General features: G+C 55.6%; 43 non-coding genes across 43 annotated transcripts; 32 read left to right on the forward strand and 11 right to left on the reverse strand.

Annotated features, from left to right (window-relative positions):
• The first annotated feature begins 92 nt into the window (after positions 1-92).
• Trnae-uuc (transfer RNA glutamic acid (anticodon UUC)) lies at positions 93-164 on the forward strand. The gene has a single exon. It is a non-coding gene; the product is annotated as a tRNA-Glu (tRNA).
• A 196-nt stretch (positions 165-360) lies between these two features.
• On the forward strand, positions 361-434 carry Trnai-aau (transfer RNA isoleucine (anticodon AAU)). Its single transcript has one exon. It is a non-coding gene; the product is annotated as a tRNA-Ile (tRNA).
• Positions 435-860: 426 nt separating this feature from the next.
• Trnag-ucc (transfer RNA glycine (anticodon UCC)) lies at positions 861-932 on the reverse strand. Its single transcript has one exon. It is a non-coding gene; the product is annotated as a tRNA-Gly (tRNA).
• Positions 933-1,283: 351 nt separating this feature from the next.
• Positions 1,284-1,354, forward strand: Trnag-gcc (transfer RNA glycine (anticodon GCC)). The gene has a single exon. It is a non-coding gene; the product is annotated as a tRNA-Gly (tRNA).
• Positions 1,355-2,059: 705 nt separating this feature from the next.
• Positions 2,060-2,131, forward strand: Trnae-uuc (transfer RNA glutamic acid (anticodon UUC)). The gene has a single exon. It is a non-coding gene; the product is annotated as a tRNA-Glu (tRNA).
• Positions 2,132-2,327: 196 nt separating this feature from the next.
• On the forward strand, positions 2,328-2,401 carry Trnai-aau (transfer RNA isoleucine (anticodon AAU)). The gene has a single exon. It is a non-coding gene; the product is annotated as a tRNA-Ile (tRNA).
• Positions 2,402-2,837: 436 nt separating this feature from the next.
• Positions 2,838-2,909, reverse strand: Trnag-ucc (transfer RNA glycine (anticodon UCC)). The gene has a single exon. It is a non-coding gene; the product is annotated as a tRNA-Gly (tRNA).
• A 351-nt stretch (positions 2,910-3,260) lies between these two features.
• On the forward strand, positions 3,261-3,331 carry Trnag-gcc (transfer RNA glycine (anticodon GCC)). Its single transcript has one exon. It is a non-coding gene; the product is annotated as a tRNA-Gly (tRNA).
• A 705-nt stretch (positions 3,332-4,036) lies between these two features.
• Positions 4,037-4,108, forward strand: Trnae-uuc (transfer RNA glutamic acid (anticodon UUC)). The gene has a single exon. It is a non-coding gene; the product is annotated as a tRNA-Glu (tRNA).
• A 196-nt stretch (positions 4,109-4,304) lies between these two features.
• Positions 4,305-4,378, forward strand: Trnai-aau (transfer RNA isoleucine (anticodon AAU)). Its single transcript has one exon. It is a non-coding gene; the product is annotated as a tRNA-Ile (tRNA).
• Positions 4,379-4,804: 426 nt separating this feature from the next.
• Positions 4,805-4,876, reverse strand: Trnag-ucc (transfer RNA glycine (anticodon UCC)). The gene has a single exon. It is a non-coding gene; the product is annotated as a tRNA-Gly (tRNA).
• A 351-nt stretch (positions 4,877-5,227) lies between these two features.
• Positions 5,228-5,298, forward strand: Trnag-gcc (transfer RNA glycine (anticodon GCC)). The gene has a single exon. It is a non-coding gene; the product is annotated as a tRNA-Gly (tRNA).
• A 705-nt stretch (positions 5,299-6,003) lies between these two features.
• On the forward strand, positions 6,004-6,075 carry Trnae-uuc (transfer RNA glutamic acid (anticodon UUC)). Its single transcript has one exon. It is a non-coding gene; the product is annotated as a tRNA-Glu (tRNA).
• A 196-nt stretch (positions 6,076-6,271) lies between these two features.
• Trnai-aau (transfer RNA isoleucine (anticodon AAU)) lies at positions 6,272-6,345 on the forward strand. Its single transcript has one exon. It is a non-coding gene; the product is annotated as a tRNA-Ile (tRNA).
• Positions 6,346-6,771: 426 nt separating this feature from the next.
• Positions 6,772-6,843, reverse strand: Trnag-ucc (transfer RNA glycine (anticodon UCC)). Its single transcript has one exon. It is a non-coding gene; the product is annotated as a tRNA-Gly (tRNA).
• Positions 6,844-7,194: 351 nt separating this feature from the next.
• On the forward strand, positions 7,195-7,265 carry Trnag-gcc (transfer RNA glycine (anticodon GCC)). Its single transcript has one exon. It is a non-coding gene; the product is annotated as a tRNA-Gly (tRNA).
• Positions 7,266-7,970: 705 nt separating this feature from the next.
• Positions 7,971-8,042, forward strand: Trnae-uuc (transfer RNA glutamic acid (anticodon UUC)). The gene has a single exon. It is a non-coding gene; the product is annotated as a tRNA-Glu (tRNA).
• A 196-nt stretch (positions 8,043-8,238) lies between these two features.
• Positions 8,239-8,312, forward strand: Trnai-aau (transfer RNA isoleucine (anticodon AAU)). The gene has a single exon. It is a non-coding gene; the product is annotated as a tRNA-Ile (tRNA).
• Positions 8,313-8,748: 436 nt separating this feature from the next.
• Positions 8,749-8,820, reverse strand: Trnag-ucc (transfer RNA glycine (anticodon UCC)). The gene has a single exon. It is a non-coding gene; the product is annotated as a tRNA-Gly (tRNA).
• Positions 8,821-9,171: 351 nt separating this feature from the next.
• On the forward strand, positions 9,172-9,242 carry Trnag-gcc (transfer RNA glycine (anticodon GCC)). Its single transcript has one exon. It is a non-coding gene; the product is annotated as a tRNA-Gly (tRNA).
• A 705-nt stretch (positions 9,243-9,947) lies between these two features.
• On the forward strand, positions 9,948-10,019 carry Trnae-uuc (transfer RNA glutamic acid (anticodon UUC)). Its single transcript has one exon. It is a non-coding gene; the product is annotated as a tRNA-Glu (tRNA).
• A 196-nt stretch (positions 10,020-10,215) lies between these two features.
• Trnai-aau (transfer RNA isoleucine (anticodon AAU)) lies at positions 10,216-10,289 on the forward strand. The gene has a single exon. It is a non-coding gene; the product is annotated as a tRNA-Ile (tRNA).
• Positions 10,290-10,715: 426 nt separating this feature from the next.
• Positions 10,716-10,787, reverse strand: Trnag-ucc (transfer RNA glycine (anticodon UCC)). Its single transcript has one exon. It is a non-coding gene; the product is annotated as a tRNA-Gly (tRNA).
• Positions 10,788-11,138: 351 nt separating this feature from the next.
• Trnag-gcc (transfer RNA glycine (anticodon GCC)) lies at positions 11,139-11,209 on the forward strand. Its single transcript has one exon. It is a non-coding gene; the product is annotated as a tRNA-Gly (tRNA).
• Positions 11,210-11,914: 705 nt separating this feature from the next.
• On the forward strand, positions 11,915-11,986 carry Trnae-uuc (transfer RNA glutamic acid (anticodon UUC)). The gene has a single exon. It is a non-coding gene; the product is annotated as a tRNA-Glu (tRNA).
• A 196-nt stretch (positions 11,987-12,182) lies between these two features.
• Trnai-aau (transfer RNA isoleucine (anticodon AAU)) lies at positions 12,183-12,256 on the forward strand. The gene has a single exon. It is a non-coding gene; the product is annotated as a tRNA-Ile (tRNA).
• A 426-nt stretch (positions 12,257-12,682) lies between these two features.
• Positions 12,683-12,754, reverse strand: Trnag-ucc (transfer RNA glycine (anticodon UCC)). The gene has a single exon. It is a non-coding gene; the product is annotated as a tRNA-Gly (tRNA).
• Positions 12,755-13,105: 351 nt separating this feature from the next.
• Trnag-gcc (transfer RNA glycine (anticodon GCC)) lies at positions 13,106-13,176 on the forward strand. Its single transcript has one exon. It is a non-coding gene; the product is annotated as a tRNA-Gly (tRNA).
• A 705-nt stretch (positions 13,177-13,881) lies between these two features.
• On the forward strand, positions 13,882-13,953 carry Trnae-uuc (transfer RNA glutamic acid (anticodon UUC)). The gene has a single exon. It is a non-coding gene; the product is annotated as a tRNA-Glu (tRNA).
• Positions 13,954-14,149: 196 nt separating this feature from the next.
• On the forward strand, positions 14,150-14,223 carry Trnai-aau (transfer RNA isoleucine (anticodon AAU)). The gene has a single exon. It is a non-coding gene; the product is annotated as a tRNA-Ile (tRNA).
• Positions 14,224-14,659: 436 nt separating this feature from the next.
• Positions 14,660-14,731, reverse strand: Trnag-ucc (transfer RNA glycine (anticodon UCC)). The gene has a single exon. It is a non-coding gene; the product is annotated as a tRNA-Gly (tRNA).
• Positions 14,732-15,082: 351 nt separating this feature from the next.
• Trnag-gcc (transfer RNA glycine (anticodon GCC)) lies at positions 15,083-15,153 on the forward strand. The gene has a single exon. It is a non-coding gene; the product is annotated as a tRNA-Gly (tRNA).
• Positions 15,154-15,858: 705 nt separating this feature from the next.
• On the forward strand, positions 15,859-15,930 carry Trnae-uuc (transfer RNA glutamic acid (anticodon UUC)). Its single transcript has one exon. It is a non-coding gene; the product is annotated as a tRNA-Glu (tRNA).
• A 196-nt stretch (positions 15,931-16,126) lies between these two features.
• Positions 16,127-16,200, forward strand: Trnai-aau (transfer RNA isoleucine (anticodon AAU)). Its single transcript has one exon. It is a non-coding gene; the product is annotated as a tRNA-Ile (tRNA).
• A 426-nt stretch (positions 16,201-16,626) lies between these two features.
• On the reverse strand, positions 16,627-16,698 carry Trnag-ucc (transfer RNA glycine (anticodon UCC)). Its single transcript has one exon. It is a non-coding gene; the product is annotated as a tRNA-Gly (tRNA).
• Positions 16,699-17,049: 351 nt separating this feature from the next.
• Positions 17,050-17,120, forward strand: Trnag-gcc (transfer RNA glycine (anticodon GCC)). The gene has a single exon. It is a non-coding gene; the product is annotated as a tRNA-Gly (tRNA).
• Positions 17,121-17,825: 705 nt separating this feature from the next.
• Positions 17,826-17,897, forward strand: Trnae-uuc (transfer RNA glutamic acid (anticodon UUC)). Its single transcript has one exon. It is a non-coding gene; the product is annotated as a tRNA-Glu (tRNA).
• A 196-nt stretch (positions 17,898-18,093) lies between these two features.
• Trnai-aau (transfer RNA isoleucine (anticodon AAU)) lies at positions 18,094-18,167 on the forward strand. Its single transcript has one exon. It is a non-coding gene; the product is annotated as a tRNA-Ile (tRNA).
• Positions 18,168-18,603: 436 nt separating this feature from the next.
• Positions 18,604-18,675, reverse strand: Trnag-ucc (transfer RNA glycine (anticodon UCC)). Its single transcript has one exon. It is a non-coding gene; the product is annotated as a tRNA-Gly (tRNA).
• Positions 18,676-19,026: 351 nt separating this feature from the next.
• On the forward strand, positions 19,027-19,097 carry Trnag-gcc (transfer RNA glycine (anticodon GCC)). The gene has a single exon. It is a non-coding gene; the product is annotated as a tRNA-Gly (tRNA).
• A 705-nt stretch (positions 19,098-19,802) lies between these two features.
• Positions 19,803-19,874, forward strand: Trnae-uuc (transfer RNA glutamic acid (anticodon UUC)). Its single transcript has one exon. It is a non-coding gene; the product is annotated as a tRNA-Glu (tRNA).
• Positions 19,875-20,070: 196 nt separating this feature from the next.
• Trnai-aau (transfer RNA isoleucine (anticodon AAU)) lies at positions 20,071-20,144 on the forward strand. Its single transcript has one exon. It is a non-coding gene; the product is annotated as a tRNA-Ile (tRNA).
• A 426-nt stretch (positions 20,145-20,570) lies between these two features.
• Positions 20,571-20,642, reverse strand: Trnag-ucc (transfer RNA glycine (anticodon UCC)). The gene has a single exon. It is a non-coding gene; the product is annotated as a tRNA-Gly (tRNA).
• Positions 20,643-20,844: the final 202 nt, after the last annotated feature.

Below are 20,844 nucleotides of genomic sequence, written 5' to 3' on the forward strand. Positions count from 1 at the left end.
TCAGTATGCTCGCAAAGAGAGAAGGGCGCCGACGCGGGACTCGGCACGAAATGCGACAAGCGACCGTCCGAGCCGACGAAGAAACGCCCACATCCGGTGTGGTCTAGTGGCTAGGATACCTGGCTTTCACCCAGGAGGCCCGGGTTCGATTCCCGGTACCGGAACGGAATTTTTTCCACACGAATCGTGACAAGTTTGAGCTGTCCGAGCTGCCGTTTCCCGTCCTGCTAGCAATATAGCTACTGTTTCGTGACAGTCGGCAGAATATAGACGAGGGAAGCAGACACACGACGGCCATAGAAATGGTGTATGGTTTCATGCCACACGTTTCCAGCGTAGGGCTGAGCAACAATCTGTCGAGGCCCGTTAGCTCAGTTGGTTAGAGCGTCGTGCTAATAACGCGAAGGTCGTGGGTTCGATCCCCCCACGGGCCACTTCGCTTTTACAACTACGAAAAGGCAGCGCCGATTTCAGCTGGCCAGTGTGATCACCAAAAGATCATCACCCTTGCCAGTACTCGGGCGCGTGAGCGCATCCGAACACAGGGTACTGTTGGCAGTTTTACTTCCTCTGTTTCTTTCTCCTTTGTTTTCGGAGCTACAGTCCGATTCGGTCAGGGAGACGCCACCGTGACATGAAGGGGCGTGCTGTGTGTCCATTGCCTCGCTTCCCCTTACCTCTCTCAGTCGTTTCTCGTGCTTGTCGTTTTGATATAGGCCGATTTGAGAGCGTCAGCTCTCGCGTCAGCCGAGACAAGTCGAGACACACTAGGGGCTGGTGTGCAGCGAGGAACAGGGAGAAAAAAACATTAATTTAAGGGCGCGTGGCAAAAGTACTCATACGCGAAATTAAAAGCCTGCTGCGGTGGCCGGGAATCGAACCCGGATCAACTGCTTGGAAGGCAACTATGCTGACCATTACACCACCACCGCACAAGCGAGCGCCCCGGCGCCGCACCGTGTCGGCCTCCCGCCTGTCGGCAGCGGCCGAAGGTGATGGTACCTGGCAGGCGCATTTCGAGGTGGGCTAGGGGAGCACATCCAGACGCATTCGGACAGCGTATCCGCGCACATTTCGCATCCTTTGGCAAGAGTCGGTGCCGGCGACGCAAGAGTACGCAGAGGACCGCGTTCTGGCGGCGTTTTTAAGCAGAGCAGTGCAGTGCAGTGCTGGGTTCAGCGTCTTCAGCATCTTCTCGACAGGATGCTACGGCGCTTGACGGCAGTCCCACTTTCCCTTGAGACATCTGCTCGGGAAGCAGCGTGAAGTTACTACTGGCCCGAGCATCGGTGGTTCAGTGGTAGAATGCTCGCCTGCCACGCGGGCGGCCCGGGTTCGATTCCCGGCCGATGCATCATTTTGCTTTTCCCGCGATAATGCTGCCGTGTGGCTTACGCGCTTGACATGCACGATCCATAAGAATGTATAGCTGGATTCCCTTGAGAAGAACCGAGAACGCATCACTTTCGGGTCCCCACTAGGACGATCGCATCATGTTCTGCAGACTAGCGTCGGCCTCGACTCGCAAGTTGCTGTGTCCAGGTGCCTCCGAGACACCGAACTTCAACGTCAAGGAGTGCTGCCTATCGCTGCAAAAGCTGCAGCAACACCGCAATCAACAGGGCCGGCAATGCACGTGTAGCAAACAGAACACGTTATCCAGGAAGTACAGTGTCTCTGCGTCCAACATTGGGTACGGGTCGCCGCTACCTCGGTAGCGCAGTAGGCAGCGCCTAAGTCTCGTAATCTTAAGGTCGTGAGTTCGATCCTCGATTTAATTTCCTGTGACCGGTGGTGGTGCTGTTGCCAGGGCCCCAACGTATTTCTTGTTTGTTATCCACAACGCTTCAGCGGGAAAATGTTTACTTCCTACTTTTGCTACTTACAGCTTCCCTTTTCCTCTTCTCCCAGCAGAGCATGAAGCCAAAAGCATTGCTCTGAGACGTTTGAGGTGCTCGCCTTGCCAGTCAGTATGCTCGCAAAGAGAGAAGGGCGCCGACGCGGGACTCGGCACGAAATGCGACAAGCGACCGTCCGAGCCGTCGAAGAAACGCCCACATCCGGTGTGGTCTAGTGGCTAGGATACCTGGCTTTCACCCAGGAGGCCCGGGTTCGATTCCCGGTACCGGAACGGAATTTTTTCCACACGAATCGTGACAAGTTTGAGCTGTCCGAGCTGCCGTTTCCCGTCCTGCTAGCAATATAGCTACTGTTTCGTGACAGTCGGCAGAATATAGACGAGGGAAGCAGACACACGACGGCCATAGAAATGGTGTATGGTTTCATGCCACACGTTTCCAGCGTAGGGCTGAGCAACAATCTGTCGAGGCCCGTTAGCTCAGTTGGTTAGAGCGTCGTGCTAATAACGCGAAGGTCGTGGGTTCGATCCCCCCACGGGCCACTTCGCTTTTACAACTACGAAAAGGCAGCGCCGATTTCAGCTGGCCAGTGTGATCACCAAAAGATCATCACCCTTGCCAGTACTCGGGCGCGTGAGCGCATCCGAACACAGGGTACTGTTGGCAGTTTTACTTCCTCTGTTTCTTTCTCCTTTGTTTTCGGAGCTACAGTCCGATTCGGTCAGGGAGACGCCACCGTGACATGAAGGGGCGTGCTGTGTGTCCATTGCCTCGCTTCCCCTTACCTCTCTCAGTCGTTTCTCGTGCTTGTCGTTTTGATATAGGCCGATTTGAGAGCGTCAGCTCTCGCGTCAGCCGAGCAAAGTCGAGACAAGTCGAGACACACTAGGGGCTGGTGTGCAGCGAGGAACAGGGAGAAAAAAACATTAATTTAAGGGCGCGTGGCAAAAGTACTCATACGCGAAATTAAAAGCCTGCTGCGGTGGCCGGGAATCGAACCCGGATCAACTGCTTGGAAGGCAACTATGCTGACCATTACACCACCACCGCACAAGCGAGCGCCCCGGCGCCGCACCGTGTCGGCCTCCCGCCTGTCGGCAGCGGCCGAAGGTGATGGTACCTGGCAGGCGCATTTCGAGGTGGGCTAGGGGAGCACATCCAGACGCATTCGGACAGCGTATCCGCGCACATTTCGCATCCTTTGGCAAGAGTCGGTGCCGGCGACGCAAGAGTACGCAGAGGACCGCGTTCTGGCGGCGTTTTTAAGCAGAGCAGTGCAGTGCAGTGCTGGGTTCAGCGTCTTCAGCATCTTCTCGACAGGATGCTACGGCGCTTGACGGCAGTCCCACTTTCCCTTGAGACATCTGCTCGGGAAGCAGCGTGAAGTTACTACTGGCCCGAGCATCGGTGGTTCAGTGGTAGAATGCTCGCCTGCCACGCGGGCGGCCCGGGTTCGATTCCCGGCCGATGCATCATTTTGCTTTTCCCGCGATAATGCTGCCGTGTGGCTTACGCGCTTGACATGCACGATCCATAAGAATGTATAGCTGGATTCCCTTGAGAAGAACCGAGAACGCATCACTTTCGGGTCCCCACTAGGACGATCGCATCATGTTCTGCAGACTAGCGTCGGCCTCGACTCGCAAGTTGCTGTGTCCAGGTGCCTCCGAGACACCGAACTTCAACGTCAAGGAGTGCTGCCTATCGCTGCAAAAGCTGCAGCAACACCGCAATCAACAGGGCCGGCAATGCACGTGTAGCAAACAGAACACGTTATCCAGGAAGTACAGTGTCTCTGCGTCCAACATTGGGTACGGGTCGCCGCTACCTCGGTAGCGCAGTAGGCAGCGCCTAAGTCTCGTAATCTTAAGGTCGTGAGTTCGATCCTCGATTTAATTTCCTGTGACCGGTGGTGGTGCTGTTGCCAGGGCCCCAACGTATTTCTTGTTTGTTATCCACAACGCTTCAGCGGGAAAATGTTTACTTCCTACTTTTGCTACTTACAGCTTCCCTTTTCCTCTTCTCCCAGCAGAGCATGAAGCCAAAAGCATTGCTCTGAGACGTTTGAGGTGCTCGCCTTGCCAGTCAGTATGCTCGCAAAGAGAGAAGGGCGCCGACGCGGGACTCGGCACGAAATGCGACAAGCGACCGTCCGAGCCGACGAAGAAACGCCCACATCCGGTGTGGTCTAGTGGCTAGGATACCTGGCTTTCACCCAGGAGGCCCGGGTTCGATTCCCGGTACCGGAACGGAATTTTTTCCACACGAATCGTGACAAGTTTGAGCTGTCCGAGCTGCCGTTTCCCGTCCTGCTAGCAATATAGCTACTGTTTCGTGACAGTCGGCAGAATATAGACGAGGGAAGCAGACACACGACGGCCATAGAAATGGTGTATGGTTTCATGCCACACGTTTCCAGCGTAGGGCTGAGCAACAATCTGTCGAGGCCCGTTAGCTCAGTTGGTTAGAGCGTCGTGCTAATAACGCGAAGGTCGTGGGTTCGATCCCCCCACGGGCCACTTCGCTTTTACAACTACGAAAAGGCAGCGCCGATTTCAGCTGGCCAGTGTGATCACCAAAAGATCATCACCCTTGCCAGTACTCGGGCGCGTGAGCGCATCCGAACACAGGGTACTGTTGGCAGTTTTACTTCCTCTGTTTCTTTCTCCTTTGTTTTCGGAGCTACAGTCCGATTCGGTCAGGGAGACGCCACCGTGACATGAAGGGGCGTGCTGTGTGTCCATTGCCTCGCTTCCCCTTACCTCTCTCAGTCGTTTCTCGTGCTTGTCGTTTTGATATAGGCCGATTTGAGAGCGTCAGCTCTCGCGTCAGCCGAGACAAGTCGAGACACACTAGGGGCTGGTGTGCAGCGAGGAACAGGGAGAAAAAAACATTAATTTAAGGGCGCGTGGCAAAAGTACTCATACGCGAAATTAAAAGCCTGCTGCGGTGGCCGGGAATCGAACCCGGATCAACTGCTTGGAAGGCAACTATGCTGACCATTACACCACCACCGCACAAGCGAGCGCCCCGGCGCCGCACCGTGTCGGCCTCCCGCCTGTCGGCAGCGGCCGAAGGTGATGGTACCTGGCAGGCGCATTTCGAGGTGGGCTAGGGGAGCACATCCAGACGCATTCGGACAGCGTATCCGCGCACATTTCGCATCCTTTGGCAAGAGTCGGTGCCGGCGACGCAAGAGTACGCAGAGGACCGCGTTCTGGCGGCGTTTTTAAGCAGAGCAGTGCAGTGCAGTGCTGGGTTCAGCGTCTTCAGCATCTTCTCGACAGGATGCTACGGCGCTTGACGGCAGTCCCACTTTCCCTTGAGACATCTGCTCGGGAAGCAGCGTGAAGTTACTACTGGCCCGAGCATCGGTGGTTCAGTGGTAGAATGCTCGCCTGCCACGCGGGCGGCCCGGGTTCGATTCCCGGCCGATGCATCATTTTGCTTTTCCCGCGATAATGCTGCCGTGTGGCTTACGCGCTTGACATGCACGATCCATAAGAATGTATAGCTGGATTCCCTTGAGAAGAACCGAGAACGCATCACTTTCGGGTCCCCACTAGGACGATCGCATCATGTTCTGCAGACTAGCGTCGGCCTCGACTCGCAAGTTGCTGTGTCCAGGTGCCTCCGAGACACCGAACTTCAACGTCAAGGAGTGCTGCCTATCGCTGCAAAAGCTGCAGCAACACCGCAATCAACAGGGCCGGCAATGCACGTGTAGCAAACAGAACACGTTATCCAGGAAGTACAGTGTCTCTGCGTCCAACATTGGGTACGGGTCGCCGCTACCTCGGTAGCGCAGTAGGCAGCGCCTAAGTCTCGTAATCTTAAGGTCGTGAGTTCGATCCTCGATTTAATTTCCTGTGACCGGTGGTGGTGCTGTTGCCAGGGCCCCAACGTATTTCTTGTTTGTTATCCACAACGCTTCAGCGGGAAAATGTTTACTTCCTACTTTTGCTACTTACAGCTTCCCTTTTCCTCTTCTCCCAGCAGAGCATGAAGCCAAAAGCATTGCTCTGAGACGTTTGAGGTGCTCGCCTTGCCAGTCAGTATGCTCGCAAAGAGAGAAGGGCGCCGACGCGGGACTCGGCACGAAATGCGACAAGCGACCGTCCGAGCCGACGAAGAAACGCCCACATCCGGTGTGGTCTAGTGGCTAGGATACCTGGCTTTCACCCAGGAGGCCCGGGTTCGATTCCCGGTACCGGAACGGAATTTTTTCCACACGAATCGTGACAAGTTTGAGCTGTCCGAGCTGCCGTTTCCCGTCCTGCTAGCAATATAGCTACTGTTTCGTGACAGTCGGCAGAATATAGACGAGGGAAGCAGACACACGACGGCCATAGAAATGGTGTATGGTTTCATGCCACACGTTTCCAGCGTAGGGCTGAGCAACAATCTGTCGAGGCCCGTTAGCTCAGTTGGTTAGAGCGTCGTGCTAATAACGCGAAGGTCGTGGGTTCGATCCCCCCACGGGCCACTTCGCTTTTACAACTACGAAAAGGCAGCGCCGATTTCAGCTGGCCAGTGTGATCACCAAAAGATCATCACCCTTGCCAGTACTCGGGCGCGTGAGCGCATCCGAACACAGGGTACTGTTGGCAGTTTTACTTCCTCTGTTTCTTTCTCCTTTGTTTTCGGAGCTACAGTCCGATTCGGTCAGGGAGACGCCACCGTGACATGAAGGGGCGTGCTGTGTGTCCATTGCCTCGCTTCCCCTTACCTCTCTCAGTCGTTTCTCGTGCTTGTCGTTTTGATATAGGCCGATTTGAGAGCGTCAGCTCTCGCGTCAGCCGAGACAAGTCGAGACACACTAGGGGCTGGTGTGCAGCGAGGAACAGGGAGAAAAAAACATTAATTTAAGGGCGCGTGGCAAAAGTACTCATACGCGAAATTAAAAGCCTGCTGCGGTGGCCGGGAATCGAACCCGGATCAACTGCTTGGAAGGCAACTATGCTGACCATTACACCACCACCGCACAAGCGAGCGCCCCGGCGCCGCACCGTGTCGGCCTCCCGCCTGTCGGCAGCGGCCGAAGGTGATGGTACCTGGCAGGCGCATTTCGAGGTGGGCTAGGGGAGCACATCCAGACGCATTCGGACAGCGTATCCGCGCACATTTCGCATCCTTTGGCAAGAGTCGGTGCCGGCGACGCAAGAGTACGCAGAGGACCGCGTTCTGGCGGCGTTTTTAAGCAGAGCAGTGCAGTGCAGTGCTGGGTTCAGCGTCTTCAGCATCTTCTCGACAGGATGCTACGGCGCTTGACGGCAGTCCCACTTTCCCTTGAGACATCTGCTCGGGAAGCAGCGTGAAGTTACTACTGGCCCGAGCATCGGTGGTTCAGTGGTAGAATGCTCGCCTGCCACGCGGGCGGCCCGGGTTCGATTCCCGGCCGATGCATCATTTTGCTTTTCCCGCGATAATGCTGCCGTGTGGCTTACGCGCTTGACATGCACGATCCATAAGAATGTATAGCTGGATTCCCTTGAGAAGAACCGAGAACGCATCACTTTCGGGTCCCCACTAGGACGATCGCATCATGTTCTGCAGACTAGCGTCGGCCTCGACTCGCAAGTTGCTGTGTCCAGGTGCCTCCGAGACACCGAACTTCAACGTCAAGGAGTGCTGCCTATCGCTGCAAAAGCTGCAGCAACACCGCAATCAACAGGGCCGGCAATGCACGTGTAGCAAACAGAACACGTTATCCAGGAAGTACAGTGTCTCTGCGTCCAACATTGGGTACGGGTCGCCGCTACCTCGGTAGCGCAGTAGGCAGCGCCTAAGTCTCGTAATCTTAAGGTCGTGAGTTCGATCCTCGATTTAATTTCCTGTGACCGGTGGTGGTGCTGTTGCCAGGGCCCCAACGTATTTCTTGTTTGTTATCCACAACGCTTCAGCGGGAAAATGTTTACTTCCTACTTTTGCTACTTACAGCTTCCCTTTTCCTCTTCTCCCAGCAGAGCATGAAGCCAAAAGCATTGCTCTGAGACGTTTGAGGTGCTCGCCTTGCCAGTCAGTATGCTCGCAAAGAGAGAAGGGCGCCGACGCGGGACTCGGCACGAAATGCGACAAGCGACCGTCCGAGCCGTCGAAGAAACGCCCACATCCGGTGTGGTCTAGTGGCTAGGATACCTGGCTTTCACCCAGGAGGCCCGGGTTCGATTCCCGGTACCGGAACGGAATTTTTTCCACACGAATCGTGACAAGTTTGAGCTGTCCGAGCTGCCGTTTCCCGTCCTGCTAGCAATATAGCTACTGTTTCGTGACAGTCGGCAGAATATAGACGAGGGAAGCAGACACACGACGGCCATAGAAATGGTGTATGGTTTCATGCCACACGTTTCCAGCGTAGGGCTGAGCAACAATCTGTCGAGGCCCGTTAGCTCAGTTGGTTAGAGCGTCGTGCTAATAACGCGAAGGTCGTGGGTTCGATCCCCCCACGGGCCACTTCGCTTTTACAACTACGAAAAGGCAGCGCCGATTTCAGCTGGCCAGTGTGATCACCAAAAGATCATCACCCTTGCCAGTACTCGGGCGCGTGAGCGCATCCGAACACAGGGTACTGTTGGCAGTTTTACTTCCTCTGTTTCTTTCTCCTTTGTTTTCGGAGCTACAGTCCGATTCGGTCAGGGAGACGCCACCGTGACATGAAGGGGCGTGCTGTGTGTCCATTGCCTCGCTTCCCCTTACCTCTCTCAGTCGTTTCTCGTGCTTGTCGTTTTGATATAGGCCGATTTGAGAGCGTCAGCTCTCGCGTCAGCCGAGCAAAGTCGAGACAAGTCGAGACACACTAGGGGCTGGTGTGCAGCGAGGAACAGGGAGAAAAAAACATTAATTTAAGGGCGCGTGGCAAAAGTACTCATACGCGAAATTAAAAGCCTGCTGCGGTGGCCGGGAATCGAACCCGGATCAACTGCTTGGAAGGCAACTATGCTGACCATTACACCACCACCGCACAAGCGAGCGCCCCGGCGCCGCACCGTGTCGGCCTCCCGCCTGTCGGCAGCGGCCGAAGGTGATGGTACCTGGCAGGCGCATTTCGAGGTGGGCTAGGGGAGCACATCCAGACGCATTCGGACAGCGTATCCGCGCACATTTCGCATCCTTTGGCAAGAGTCGGTGCCGGCGACGCAAGAGTACGCAGAGGACCGCGTTCTGGCGGCGTTTTTAAGCAGAGCAGTGCAGTGCAGTGCTGGGTTCAGCGTCTTCAGCATCTTCTCGACAGGATGCTACGGCGCTTGACGGCAGTCCCACTTTCCCTTGAGACATCTGCTCGGGAAGCAGCGTGAAGTTACTACTGGCCCGAGCATCGGTGGTTCAGTGGTAGAATGCTCGCCTGCCACGCGGGCGGCCCGGGTTCGATTCCCGGCCGATGCATCATTTTGCTTTTCCCGCGATAATGCTGCCGTGTGGCTTACGCGCTTGACATGCACGATCCATAAGAATGTATAGCTGGATTCCCTTGAGAAGAACCGAGAACGCATCACTTTCGGGTCCCCACTAGGACGATCGCATCATGTTCTGCAGACTAGCGTCGGCCTCGACTCGCAAGTTGCTGTGTCCAGGTGCCTCCGAGACACCGAACTTCAACGTCAAGGAGTGCTGCCTATCGCTGCAAAAGCTGCAGCAACACCGCAATCAACAGGGCCGGCAATGCACGTGTAGCAAACAGAACACGTTATCCAGGAAGTACAGTGTCTCTGCGTCCAACATTGGGTACGGGTCGCCGCTACCTCGGTAGCGCAGTAGGCAGCGCCTAAGTCTCGTAATCTTAAGGTCGTGAGTTCGATCCTCGATTTAATTTCCTGTGACCGGTGGTGGTGCTGTTGCCAGGGCCCCAACGTATTTCTTGTTTGTTATCCACAACGCTTCAGCGGGAAAATGTTTACTTCCTACTTTTGCTACTTACAGCTTCCCTTTTCCTCTTCTCCCAGCAGAGCATGAAGCCAAAAGCATTGCTCTGAGACGTTTGAGGTGCTCGCCTTGCCAGTCAGTATGCTCGCAAAGAGAGAAGGGCGCCGACGCGGGACTCGGCACGAAATGCGACAAGCGACCGTCCGAGCCGACGAAGAAACGCCCACATCCGGTGTGGTCTAGTGGCTAGGATACCTGGCTTTCACCCAGGAGGCCCGGGTTCGATTCCCGGTACCGGAACGGAATTTTTTCCACACGAATCGTGACAAGTTTGAGCTGTCCGAGCTGCCGTTTCCCGTCCTGCTAGCAATATAGCTACTGTTTCGTGACAGTCGGCAGAATATAGACGAGGGAAGCAGACACACGACGGCCATAGAAATGGTGTATGGTTTCATGCCACACGTTTCCAGCGTAGGGCTGAGCAACAATCTGTCGAGGCCCGTTAGCTCAGTTGGTTAGAGCGTCGTGCTAATAACGCGAAGGTCGTGGGTTCGATCCCCCCACGGGCCACTTCGCTTTTACAACTACGAAAAGGCAGCGCCGATTTCAGCTGGCCAGTGTGATCACCAAAAGATCATCACCCTTGCCAGTACTCGGGCGCGTGAGCGCATCCGAACACAGGGTACTGTTGGCAGTTTTACTTCCTCTGTTTCTTTCTCCTTTGTTTTCGGAGCTACAGTCCGATTCGGTCAGGGAGACGCCACCGTGACATGAAGGGGCGTGCTGTGTGTCCATTGCCTCGCTTCCCCTTACCTCTCTCAGTCGTTTCTCGTGCTTGTCGTTTTGATATAGGCCGATTTGAGAGCGTCAGCTCTCGCGTCAGCCGAGACAAGTCGAGACACACTAGGGGCTGGTGTGCAGCGAGGAACAGGGAGAAAAAAACATTAATTTAAGGGCGCGTGGCAAAAGTACTCATACGCGAAATTAAAAGCCTGCTGCGGTGGCCGGGAATCGAACCCGGATCAACTGCTTGGAAGGCAACTATGCTGACCATTACACCACCACCGCACAAGCGAGCGCCCCGGCGCCGCACCGTGTCGGCCTCCCGCCTGTCGGCAGCGGCCGAAGGTGATGGTACCTGGCAGGCGCATTTCGAGGTGGGCTAGGGGAGCACATCCAGACGCATTCGGACAGCGTATCCGCGCACATTTCGCATCCTTTGGCAAGAGTCGGTGCCGGCGACGCAAGAGTACGCAGAGGACCGCGTTCTGGCGGCGTTTTTAAGCAGAGCAGTGCAGTGCAGTGCTGGGTTCAGCGTCTTCAGCATCTTCTCGACAGGATGCTACGGCGCTTGACGGCAGTCCCACTTTCCCTTGAGACATCTGCTCGGGAAGCAGCGTGAAGTTACTACTGGCCCGAGCATCGGTGGTTCAGTGGTAGAATGCTCGCCTGCCACGCGGGCGGCCCGGGTTCGATTCCCGGCCGATGCATCATTTTGCTTTTCCCGCGATAATGCTGCCGTGTGGCTTACGCGCTTGACATGCACGATCCATAAGAATGTATAGCTGGATTCCCTTGAGAAGAACCGAGAACGCATCACTTTCGGGTCCCCACTAGGACGATCGCATCATGTTCTGCAGACTAGCGTCGGCCTCGACTCGCAAGTTGCTGTGTCCAGGTGCCTCCGAGACACCGAACTTCAACGTCAAGGAGTGCTGCCTATCGCTGCAAAAGCTGCAGCAACACCGCAATCAACAGGGCCGGCAATGCACGTGTAGCAAACAGAACACGTTATCCAGGAAGTACAGTGTCTCTGCGTCCAACATTGGGTACGGGTCGCCGCTACCTCGGTAGCGCAGTAGGCAGCGCCTAAGTCTCGTAATCTTAAGGTCGTGAGTTCGATCCTCGATTTAATTTCCTGTGACCGGTGGTGGTGCTGTTGCCAGGGCCCCAACGTATTTCTTGTTTGTTATCCACAACGCTTCAGCGGGAAAATGTTTACTTCCTACTTTTGCTACTTACAGCTTCCCTTTTCCTCTTCTCCCAGCAGAGCATGAAGCCAAAAGCATTGCTCTGAGACGTTTGAGGTGCTCGCCTTGCCAGTCAGTATGCTCGCAAAGAGAGAAGGGCGCCGACGCGGGACTCGGCACGAAATGCGACAAGCGACCGTCCGAGCCGACGAAGAAACGCCCACATCCGGTGTGGTCTAGTGGCTAGGATACCTGGCTTTCACCCAGGAGGCCCGGGTTCGATTCCCGGTACCGGAACGGAATTTTTTCCACACGAATCGTGACAAGTTTGAGCTGTCCGAGCTGCCGTTTCCCGTCCTGCTAGCAATATAGCTACTGTTTCGTGACAGTCGGCAGAATATAGACGAGGGAAGCAGACACACGACGGCCATAGAAATGGTGTATGGTTTCATGCCACACGTTTCCAGCGTAGGGCTGAGCAACAATCTGTCGAGGCCCGTTAGCTCAGTTGGTTAGAGCGTCGTGCTAATAACGCGAAGGTCGTGGGTTCGATCCCCCCACGGGCCACTTCGCTTTTACAACTACGAAAAGGCAGCGCCGATTTCAGCTGGCCAGTGTGATCACCAAAAGATCATCACCCTTGCCAGTACTCGGGCGCGTGAGCGCATCCGAACACAGGGTACTGTTGGCAGTTTTACTTCCTCTGTTTCTTTCTCCTTTGTTTTCGGAGCTACAGTCCGATTCGGTCAGGGAGACGCCACCGTGACATGAAGGGGCGTGCTGTGTGTCCATTGCCTCGCTTCCCCTTACCTCTCTCAGTCGTTTCTCGTGCTTGTCGTTTTGATATAGGCCGATTTGAGAGCGTCAGCTCTCGCGTCAGCCGAGACAAGTCGAGACACACTAGGGGCTGGTGTGCAGCGAGGAACAGGGAGAAAAAAACATTAATTTAAGGGCGCGTGGCAAAAGTACTCATACGCGAAATTAAAAGCCTGCTGCGGTGGCCGGGAATCGAACCCGGATCAACTGCTTGGAAGGCAACTATGCTGACCATTACACCACCACCGCACAAGCGAGCGCCCCGGCGCCGCACCGTGTCGGCCTCCCGCCTGTCGGCAGCGGCCGAAGGTGATGGTACCTGGCAGGCGCATTTCGAGGTGGGCTAGGGGAGCACATCCAGACGCATTCGGACAGCGTATCCGCGCACATTTCGCATCCTTTGGCAAGAGTCGGTGCCGGCGACGCAAGAGTACGCAGAGGACCGCGTTCTGGCGGCGTTTTTAAGCAGAGCAGTGCAGTGCAGTGCTGGGTTCAGCGTCTTCAGCATCTTCTCGACAGGATGCTACGGCGCTTGACGGCAGTCCCACTTTCCCTTGAGACATCTGCTCGGGAAGCAGCGTGAAGTTACTACTGGCCCGAGCATCGGTGGTTCAGTGGTAGAATGCTCGCCTGCCACGCGGGCGGCCCGGGTTCGATTCCCGGCCGATGCATCATTTTGCTTTTCCCGCGATAATGCTGCCGTGTGGCTTACGCGCTTGACATGCACGATCCATAAGAATGTATAGCTGGATTCCCTTGAGAAGAACCGAGAACGCATCACTTTCGGGTCCCCACTAGGACGATCGCATCATGTTCTGCAGACTAGCGTCGGCCTCGACTCGCAAGTTGCTGTGTCCAGGTGCCTCCGAGACACCGAACTTCAACGTCAAGGAGTGCTGCCTATCGCTGCAAAAGCTGCAGCAACACCGCAATCAACAGGGCCGGCAATGCACGTGTAGCAAACAGAACACGTTATCCAGGAAGTACAGTGTCTCTGCGTCCAACATTGGGTACGGGTCGCCGCTACCTCGGTAGCGCAGTAGGCAGCGCCTAAGTCTCGTAATCTTAAGGTCGTGAGTTCGATCCTCGATTTAATTTCCTGTGACCGGTGGTGGTGCTGTTGCCAGGGCCCCAACGTATTTCTTGTTTGTTATCCACAACGCTTCAGCGGGAAAATGTTTACTTCCTACTTTTGCTACTTACAGCTTCCCTTTTCCTCTTCTCCCAGCAGAGCATGAAGCCAAAAGCATTGCTCTGAGACGTTTGAGGTGCTCGCCTTGCCAGTCAGTATGCTCGCAAAGAGAGAAGGGCGCCGACGCGGGACTCGGCACGAAATGCGACAAGCGACCGTCCGAGCCGTCGAAGAAACGCCCACATCCGGTGTGGTCTAGTGGCTAGGATACCTGGCTTTCACCCAGGAGGCCCGGGTTCGATTCCCGGTACCGGAACGGAATTTTTTCCACACGAATCGTGACAAGTTTGAGCTGTCCGAGCTGCCGTTTCCCGTCCTGCTAGCAATATAGCTACTGTTTCGTGACAGTCGGCAGAATATAGACGAGGGAAGCAGACACACGACGGCCATAGAAATGGTGTATGGTTTCATGCCACACGTTTCCAGCGTAGGGCTGAGCAACAATCTGTCGAGGCCCGTTAGCTCAGTTGGTTAGAGCGTCGTGCTAATAACGCGAAGGTCGTGGGTTCGATCCCCCCACGGGCCACTTCGCTTTTACAACTACGAAAAGGCAGCGCCGATTTCAGCTGGCCAGTGTGATCACCAAAAGATCATCACCCTTGCCAGTACTCGGGCGCGTGAGCGCATCCGAACACAGGGTACTGTTGGCAGTTTTACTTCCTCTGTTTCTTTCTCCTTTGTTTTCGGAGCTACAGTCCGATTCGGTCAGGGAGACGCCACCGTGACATGAAGGGGCGTGCTGTGTGTCCATTGCCTCGCTTCCCCTTACCTCTCTCAGTCGTTTCTCGTGCTTGTCGTTTTGATATAGGCCGATTTGAGAGCGTCAGCTCTCGCGTCAGCCGAGCAAAGTCGAGACAAGTCGAGACACACTAGGGGCTGGTGTGCAGCGAGGAACAGGGAGAAAAAAACATTAATTTAAGGGCGCGTGGCAAAAGTACTCATACGCGAAATTAAAAGCCTGCTGCGGTGGCCGGGAATCGAACCCGGATCAACTGCTTGGAAGGCAACTATGCTGACCATTACACCACCACCGCACAAGCGAGCGCCCCGGCGCCGCACCGTGTCGGCCTCCCGCCTGTCGGCAGCGGCCGAAGGTGATGGTACCTGGCAGGCGCATTTCGAGGTGGGCTAGGGGAGCACATCCAGACGCATTCGGACAGCGTATCCGCGCACATTTCGCATCCTTTGGCAAGAGTCGGTGCCGGCGACGCAAGAGTACGCAGAGGACCGCGTTCTGGCGGCGTTTTTAAGCAGAGCAGTGCAGTGCAGTGCTGGGTTCAGCGTCTTCAGCATCTTCTCGACAGGATGCTACGGCGCTTGACGGCAGTCCCACTTTCCCTTGAGACATCTGCTCGGGAAGCAGCGTGAAGTTACTACTGGCCCGAGCATCGGTGGTTCAGTGGTAGAATGCTCGCCTGCCACGCGGGCGGCCCGGGTTCGATTCCCGGCCGATGCATCATTTTGCTTTTCCCGCGATAATGCTGCCGTGTGGCTTACGCGCTTGACATGCACGATCCATAAGAATGTATAGCTGGATTCCCTTGAGAAGAACCGAGAACGCATCACTTTCGGGTCCCCACTAGGACGATCGCATCATGTTCTGCAGACTAGCGTCGGCCTCGACTCGCAAGTTGCTGTGTCCAGGTGCCTCCGAGACACCGAACTTCAACGTCAAGGAGTGCTGCCTATCGCTGCAAAAGCTGCAGCAACACCGCAATCAACAGGGCCGGCAATGCACGTGTAGCAAACAGAACACGTTATCCAGGAAGTACAGTGTCTCTGCGTCCAACATTGGGTACGGGTCGCCGCTACCTCGGTAGCGCAGTAGGCAGCGCCTAAGTCTCGTAATCTTAAGGTCGTGAGTTCGATCCTCGATTTAATTTCCTGTGACCGGTGGTGGTGCTGTTGCCAGGGCCCCAACGTATTTCTTGTTTGTTATCCACAACGCTTCAGCGGGAAAATGTTTACTTCCTACTTTTGCTACTTACAGCTTCCCTTTTCCTCTTCTCCCAGCAGAGCATGAAGCCAAAAGCATTGCTCTGAGACGTTTGAGGTGCTCGCCTTGCCAGTCAGTATGCTCGCAAAGAGAGAAGGGCGCCGACGCGGGACTCGGCACGAAATGCGACAAGCGACCGTCCGAGCCGACGAAGAAACGCCCACATCCGGTGTGGTCTAGTGGCTAGGATACCTGGCTTTCACCCAGGAGGCCCGGGTTCGATTCCCGGTACCGGAACGGAATTTTTTCCACACGAATCGTGACAAGTTTGAGCTGTCCGAGCTGCCGTTTCCCGTCCTGCTAGCAATATAGCTACTGTTTCGTGACAGTCGGCAGAATATAGACGAGGGAAGCAGACACACGACGGCCATAGAAATGGTGTATGGTTTCATGCCACACGTTTCCAGCGTAGGGCTGAGCAACAATCTGTCGAGGCCCGTTAGCTCAGTTGGTTAGAGCGTCGTGCTAATAACGCGAAGGTCGTGGGTTCGATCCCCCCACGGGCCACTTCGCTTTTACAACTACGAAAAGGCAGCGCCGATTTCAGCTGGCCAGTGTGATCACCAAAAGATCATCACCCTTGCCAGTACTCGGGCGCGTGAGCGCATCCGAACACAGGGTACTGTTGGCAGTTTTACTTCCTCTGTTTCTTTCTCCTTTGTTTTCGGAGCTACAGTCCGATTCGGTCAGGGAGACGCCACCGTGACATGAAGGGGCGTGCTGTGTGTCCATTGCCTCGCTTCCCCTTACCTCTCTCAGTCGTTTCTCGTGCTTGTCGTTTTGATATAGGCCGATTTGAGAGCGTCAGCTCTCGCGTCAGCCGAGACAAGTCGAGACACACTAGGGGCTGGTGTGCAGCGAGGAACAGGGAGAAAAAAACATTAATTTAAGGGCGCGTGGCAAAAGTACTCATACGCGAAATTAAAAGCCTGCTGCGGTGGCCGGGAATCGAACCCGGATCAACTGCTTGGAAGGCAACTATGCTGACCATTACACCACCACCGCACAAGCGAGCGCCCCGGCGCCGCACCGTGTCGGCCTCCCGCCTGTCGGCAGCGGCCGAAGGTGATGGTACCTGGCAGGCGCATTTCGAGGTGGGCTAGGGGAGCACATCCAGACGCATTCGGACAGCGTATCCGCGCACATTTCGCATCCTTTGGCAAGAGTCGGTGCCGGCGACGCAAGAGTACGCAGAGGACCGCGTTCTGGCGGCGTTTTTAAGCAGAGCAGTGCAGTGCAGTGCTGGGTTCAGCGTCTTCAGCATCTTCTCGACAGGATGCTACGGCGCTTGACGGCAGTCCCACTTTCCCTTGAGACATCTGCTCGGGAAGCAGCGTGAAGTTACTACTGGCCCGAGCATCGGTGGTTCAGTGGTAGAATGCTCGCCTGCCACGCGGGCGGCCCGGGTTCGATTCCCGGCCGATGCATCATTTTGCTTTTCCCGCGATAATGCTGCCGTGTGGCTTACGCGCTTGACATGCACGATCCATAAGAATGTATAGCTGGATTCCCTTGAGAAGAACCGAGAACGCATCACTTTCGGGTCCCCACTAGGACGATCGCATCATGTTCTGCAGACTAGCGTCGGCCTCGACTCGCAAGTTGCTGTGTCCAGGTGCCTCCGAGACACCGAACTTCAACGTCAAGGAGTGCTGCCTATCGCTGCAAAAGCTGCAGCAACACCGCAATCAACAGGGCCGGCAATGCACGTGTAGCAAACAGAACACGTTATCCAGGAAGTACAGTGTCTCTGCGTCCAACATTGGGTACGGGTCGCCGCTACCTCGGTAGCGCAGTAGGCAGCGCCTAAGTCTCGTAATCTTAAGGTCGTGAGTTCGATCCTCGATTTAATTTCCTGTGACCGGTGGTGGTGCTGTTGCCAGGGCCCCAACGTATTTCTTGTTTGTTATCCACAACGCTTCAGCGGGAAAATGTTTACTTCCTACTTTTGCTACTTACAGCTTCCCTTTTCCTCTTCTCCCAGCAGAGCATGAAGCCAAAAGCATTGCTCTGAGACGTTTGAGGTGCTCGCCTTGCCAGTCAGTATGCTCGCAAAGAGAGAAGGGCGCCGACGCGGGACTCGGCACGAAATGCGACAAGCGACCGTCCGAGCCGTCGAAGAAACGCCCACATCCGGTGTGGTCTAGTGGCTAGGATACCTGGCTTTCACCCAGGAGGCCCGGGTTCGATTCCCGGTACCGGAACGGAATTTTTTCCACACGAATCGTGACAAGTTTGAGCTGTCCGAGCTGCCGTTTCCCGTCCTGCTAGCAATATAGCTACTGTTTCGTGACAGTCGGCAGAATATAGACGAGGGAAGCAGACACACGACGGCCATAGAAATGGTGTATGGTTTCATGCCACACGTTTCCAGCGTAGGGCTGAGCAACAATCTGTCGAGGCCCGTTAGCTCAGTTGGTTAGAGCGTCGTGCTAATAACGCGAAGGTCGTGGGTTCGATCCCCCCACGGGCCACTTCGCTTTTACAACTACGAAAAGGCAGCGCCGATTTCAGCTGGCCAGTGTGATCACCAAAAGATCATCACCCTTGCCAGTACTCGGGCGCGTGAGCGCATCCGAACACAGGGTACTGTTGGCAGTTTTACTTCCTCTGTTTCTTTCTCCTTTGTTTTCGGAGCTACAGTCCGATTCGGTCAGGGAGACGCCACCGTGACATGAAGGGGCGTGCTGTGTGTCCATTGCCTCGCTTCCCCTTACCTCTCTCAGTCGTTTCTCGTGCTTGTCGTTTTGATATAGGCCGATTTGAGAGCGTCAGCTCTCGCGTCAGCCGAGCAAAGTCGAGACAAGTCGAGACACACTAGGGGCTGGTGTGCAGCGAGGAACAGGGAGAAAAAAACATTAATTTAAGGGCGCGTGGCAAAAGTACTCATACGCGAAATTAAAAGCCTGCTGCGGTGGCCGGGAATCGAACCCGGATCAACTGCTTGGAAGGCAACTATGCTGACCATTACACCACCACCGCACAAGCGAGCGCCCCGGCGCCGCACCGTGTCGGCCTCCCGCCTGTCGGCAGCGGCCGAAGGTGATGGTACCTGGCAGGCGCATTTCGAGGTGGGCTAGGGGAGCACATCCAGACGCATTCGGACAGCGTATCCGCGCACATTTCGCATCCTTTGGCAAGAGTCGGTGCCGGCGACGCAAGAGTACGCAGAGGACCGCGTTCTGGCGGCGTTTTTAAGCAGAGCAGTGCAGTGCAGTGCTGGGTTCAGCGTCTTCAGCATCTTCTCGACAGGATGCTACGGCGCTTGACGGCAGTCCCACTTTCCCTTGAGACATCTGCTCGGGAAGCAGCGTGAAGTTACTACTGGCCCGAGCATCGGTGGTTCAGTGGTAGAATGCTCGCCTGCCACGCGGGCGGCCCGGGTTCGATTCCCGGCCGATGCATCATTTTGCTTTTCCCGCGATAATGCTGCCGTGTGGCTTACGCGCTTGACATGCACGATCCATAAGAATGTATAGCTGGATTCCCTTGAGAAGAACCGAGAACGCATCACTTTCGGGTCCCCACTAGGACGATCGCATCATGTTCTGCAGACTAGCGTCGGCCTCGACTCGCAAGTTGCTGTGTCCAGGTGCCTCCGAGACACCGAACTTCAACGTCAAGGAGTGCTGCCTATCGCTGCAAAAGCTGCAGCAACACCGCAATCAACAGGGCCGGCAATGCACGTGTAGCAAACAGAACACGTTATCCAGGAAGTACAGTGTCTCTGCGTCCAACATTGGGTACGGGTCGCCGCTACCTCGGTAGCGCAGTAGGCAGCGCCTAAGTCTCGTAATCTTAAGGTCGTGAGTTCGATCCTCGATTTAATTTCCTGTGACCGGTGGTGGTGCTGTTGCCAGGGCCCCAACGTATTTCTTGTTTGTTATCCACAACGCTTCAGCGGGAAAATGTTTACTTCCTACTTTTGCTACTTACAGCTTCCCTTTTCCTCTTCTCCCAGCAGAGCATGAAGCCAAAAGCATTGCTCTGAGACGTTTGAGGTGCTCGCCTTGCCAGTCAGTATGCTCGCAAAGAGAGAAGGGCGCCGACGCGGGACTCGGCACGAAATGCGACAAGCGACCGTCCGAGCCGACGAAGAAACGCCCACATCCGGTGTGGTCTAGTGGCTAGGATACCTGGCTTTCACCCAGGAGGCCCGGGTTCGATTCCCGGTACCGGAACGGAATTTTTTCCACACGAATCGTGACAAGTTTGAGCTGTCCGAGCTGCCGTTTCCCGTCCTGCTAGCAATATAGCTACTGTTTCGTGACAGTCGGCAGAATATAGACGAGGGAAGCAGACACACGACGGCCATAGAAATGGTGTATGGTTTCATGCCACACGTTTCCAGCGTAGGGCTGAGCAACAATCTGTCGAGGCCCGTTAGCTCAGTTGGTTAGAGCGTCGTGCTAATAACGCGAAGGTCGTGGGTTCGATCCCCCCACGGGCCACTTCGCTTTTACAACTACGAAAAGGCAGCGCCGATTTCAGCTGGCCAGTGTGATCACCAAAAGATCATCACCCTTGCCAGTACTCGGGCGCGTGAGCGCATCCGAACACAGGGTACTGTTGGCAGTTTTACTTCCTCTGTTTCTTTCTCCTTTGTTTTCGGAGCTACAGTCCGATTCGGTCAGGGAGACGCCACCGTGACATGAAGGGGCGTGCTGTGTGTCCATTGCCTCGCTTCCCCTTACCTCTCTCAGTCGTTTCTCGTGCTTGTCGTTTTGATATAGGCCGATTTGAGAGCGTCAGCTCTCGCGTCAGCCGAGACAAGTCGAGACACACTAGGGGCTGGTGTGCAGCGAGGAACAGGGAGAAAAAAACATTAATTTAAGGGCGCGTGGCAAAAGTACTCATACGCGAAATTAAAAGCCTGCTGCGGTGGCCGGGAATCGAACCCGGATCAACTGCTTGGAAGGCAACTATGCTGCCCATTACACCACCACCGCACAAGCGAGCGCCCCGGCGCCGCACCGTGTCGGCCTCCCGCCTGTCGGCAGCGGCCGAAGGTGATGGTACCTGGCAGGCGCATTTCGAGGTGGGCTAGGGGAGCACATCCAGACGCATTCGGACAGCGTATCCGCGCACATTTCGCATCCTTTGGCAAGAGTCGGTGCCGGCGACGCAAGAGTACGCAGAGGACCGCGTTCT

This window comes from Schistocerca gregaria, chromosome 2, assembly GCF_023897955.1.
Source record: "Schistocerca gregaria isolate iqSchGreg1 chromosome 2, iqSchGreg1.2, whole genome shotgun sequence".
NCBI classification, from domain to species: domain Eukaryota; kingdom Metazoa; phylum Arthropoda; class Insecta; order Orthoptera; family Acrididae; genus Schistocerca; species Schistocerca gregaria.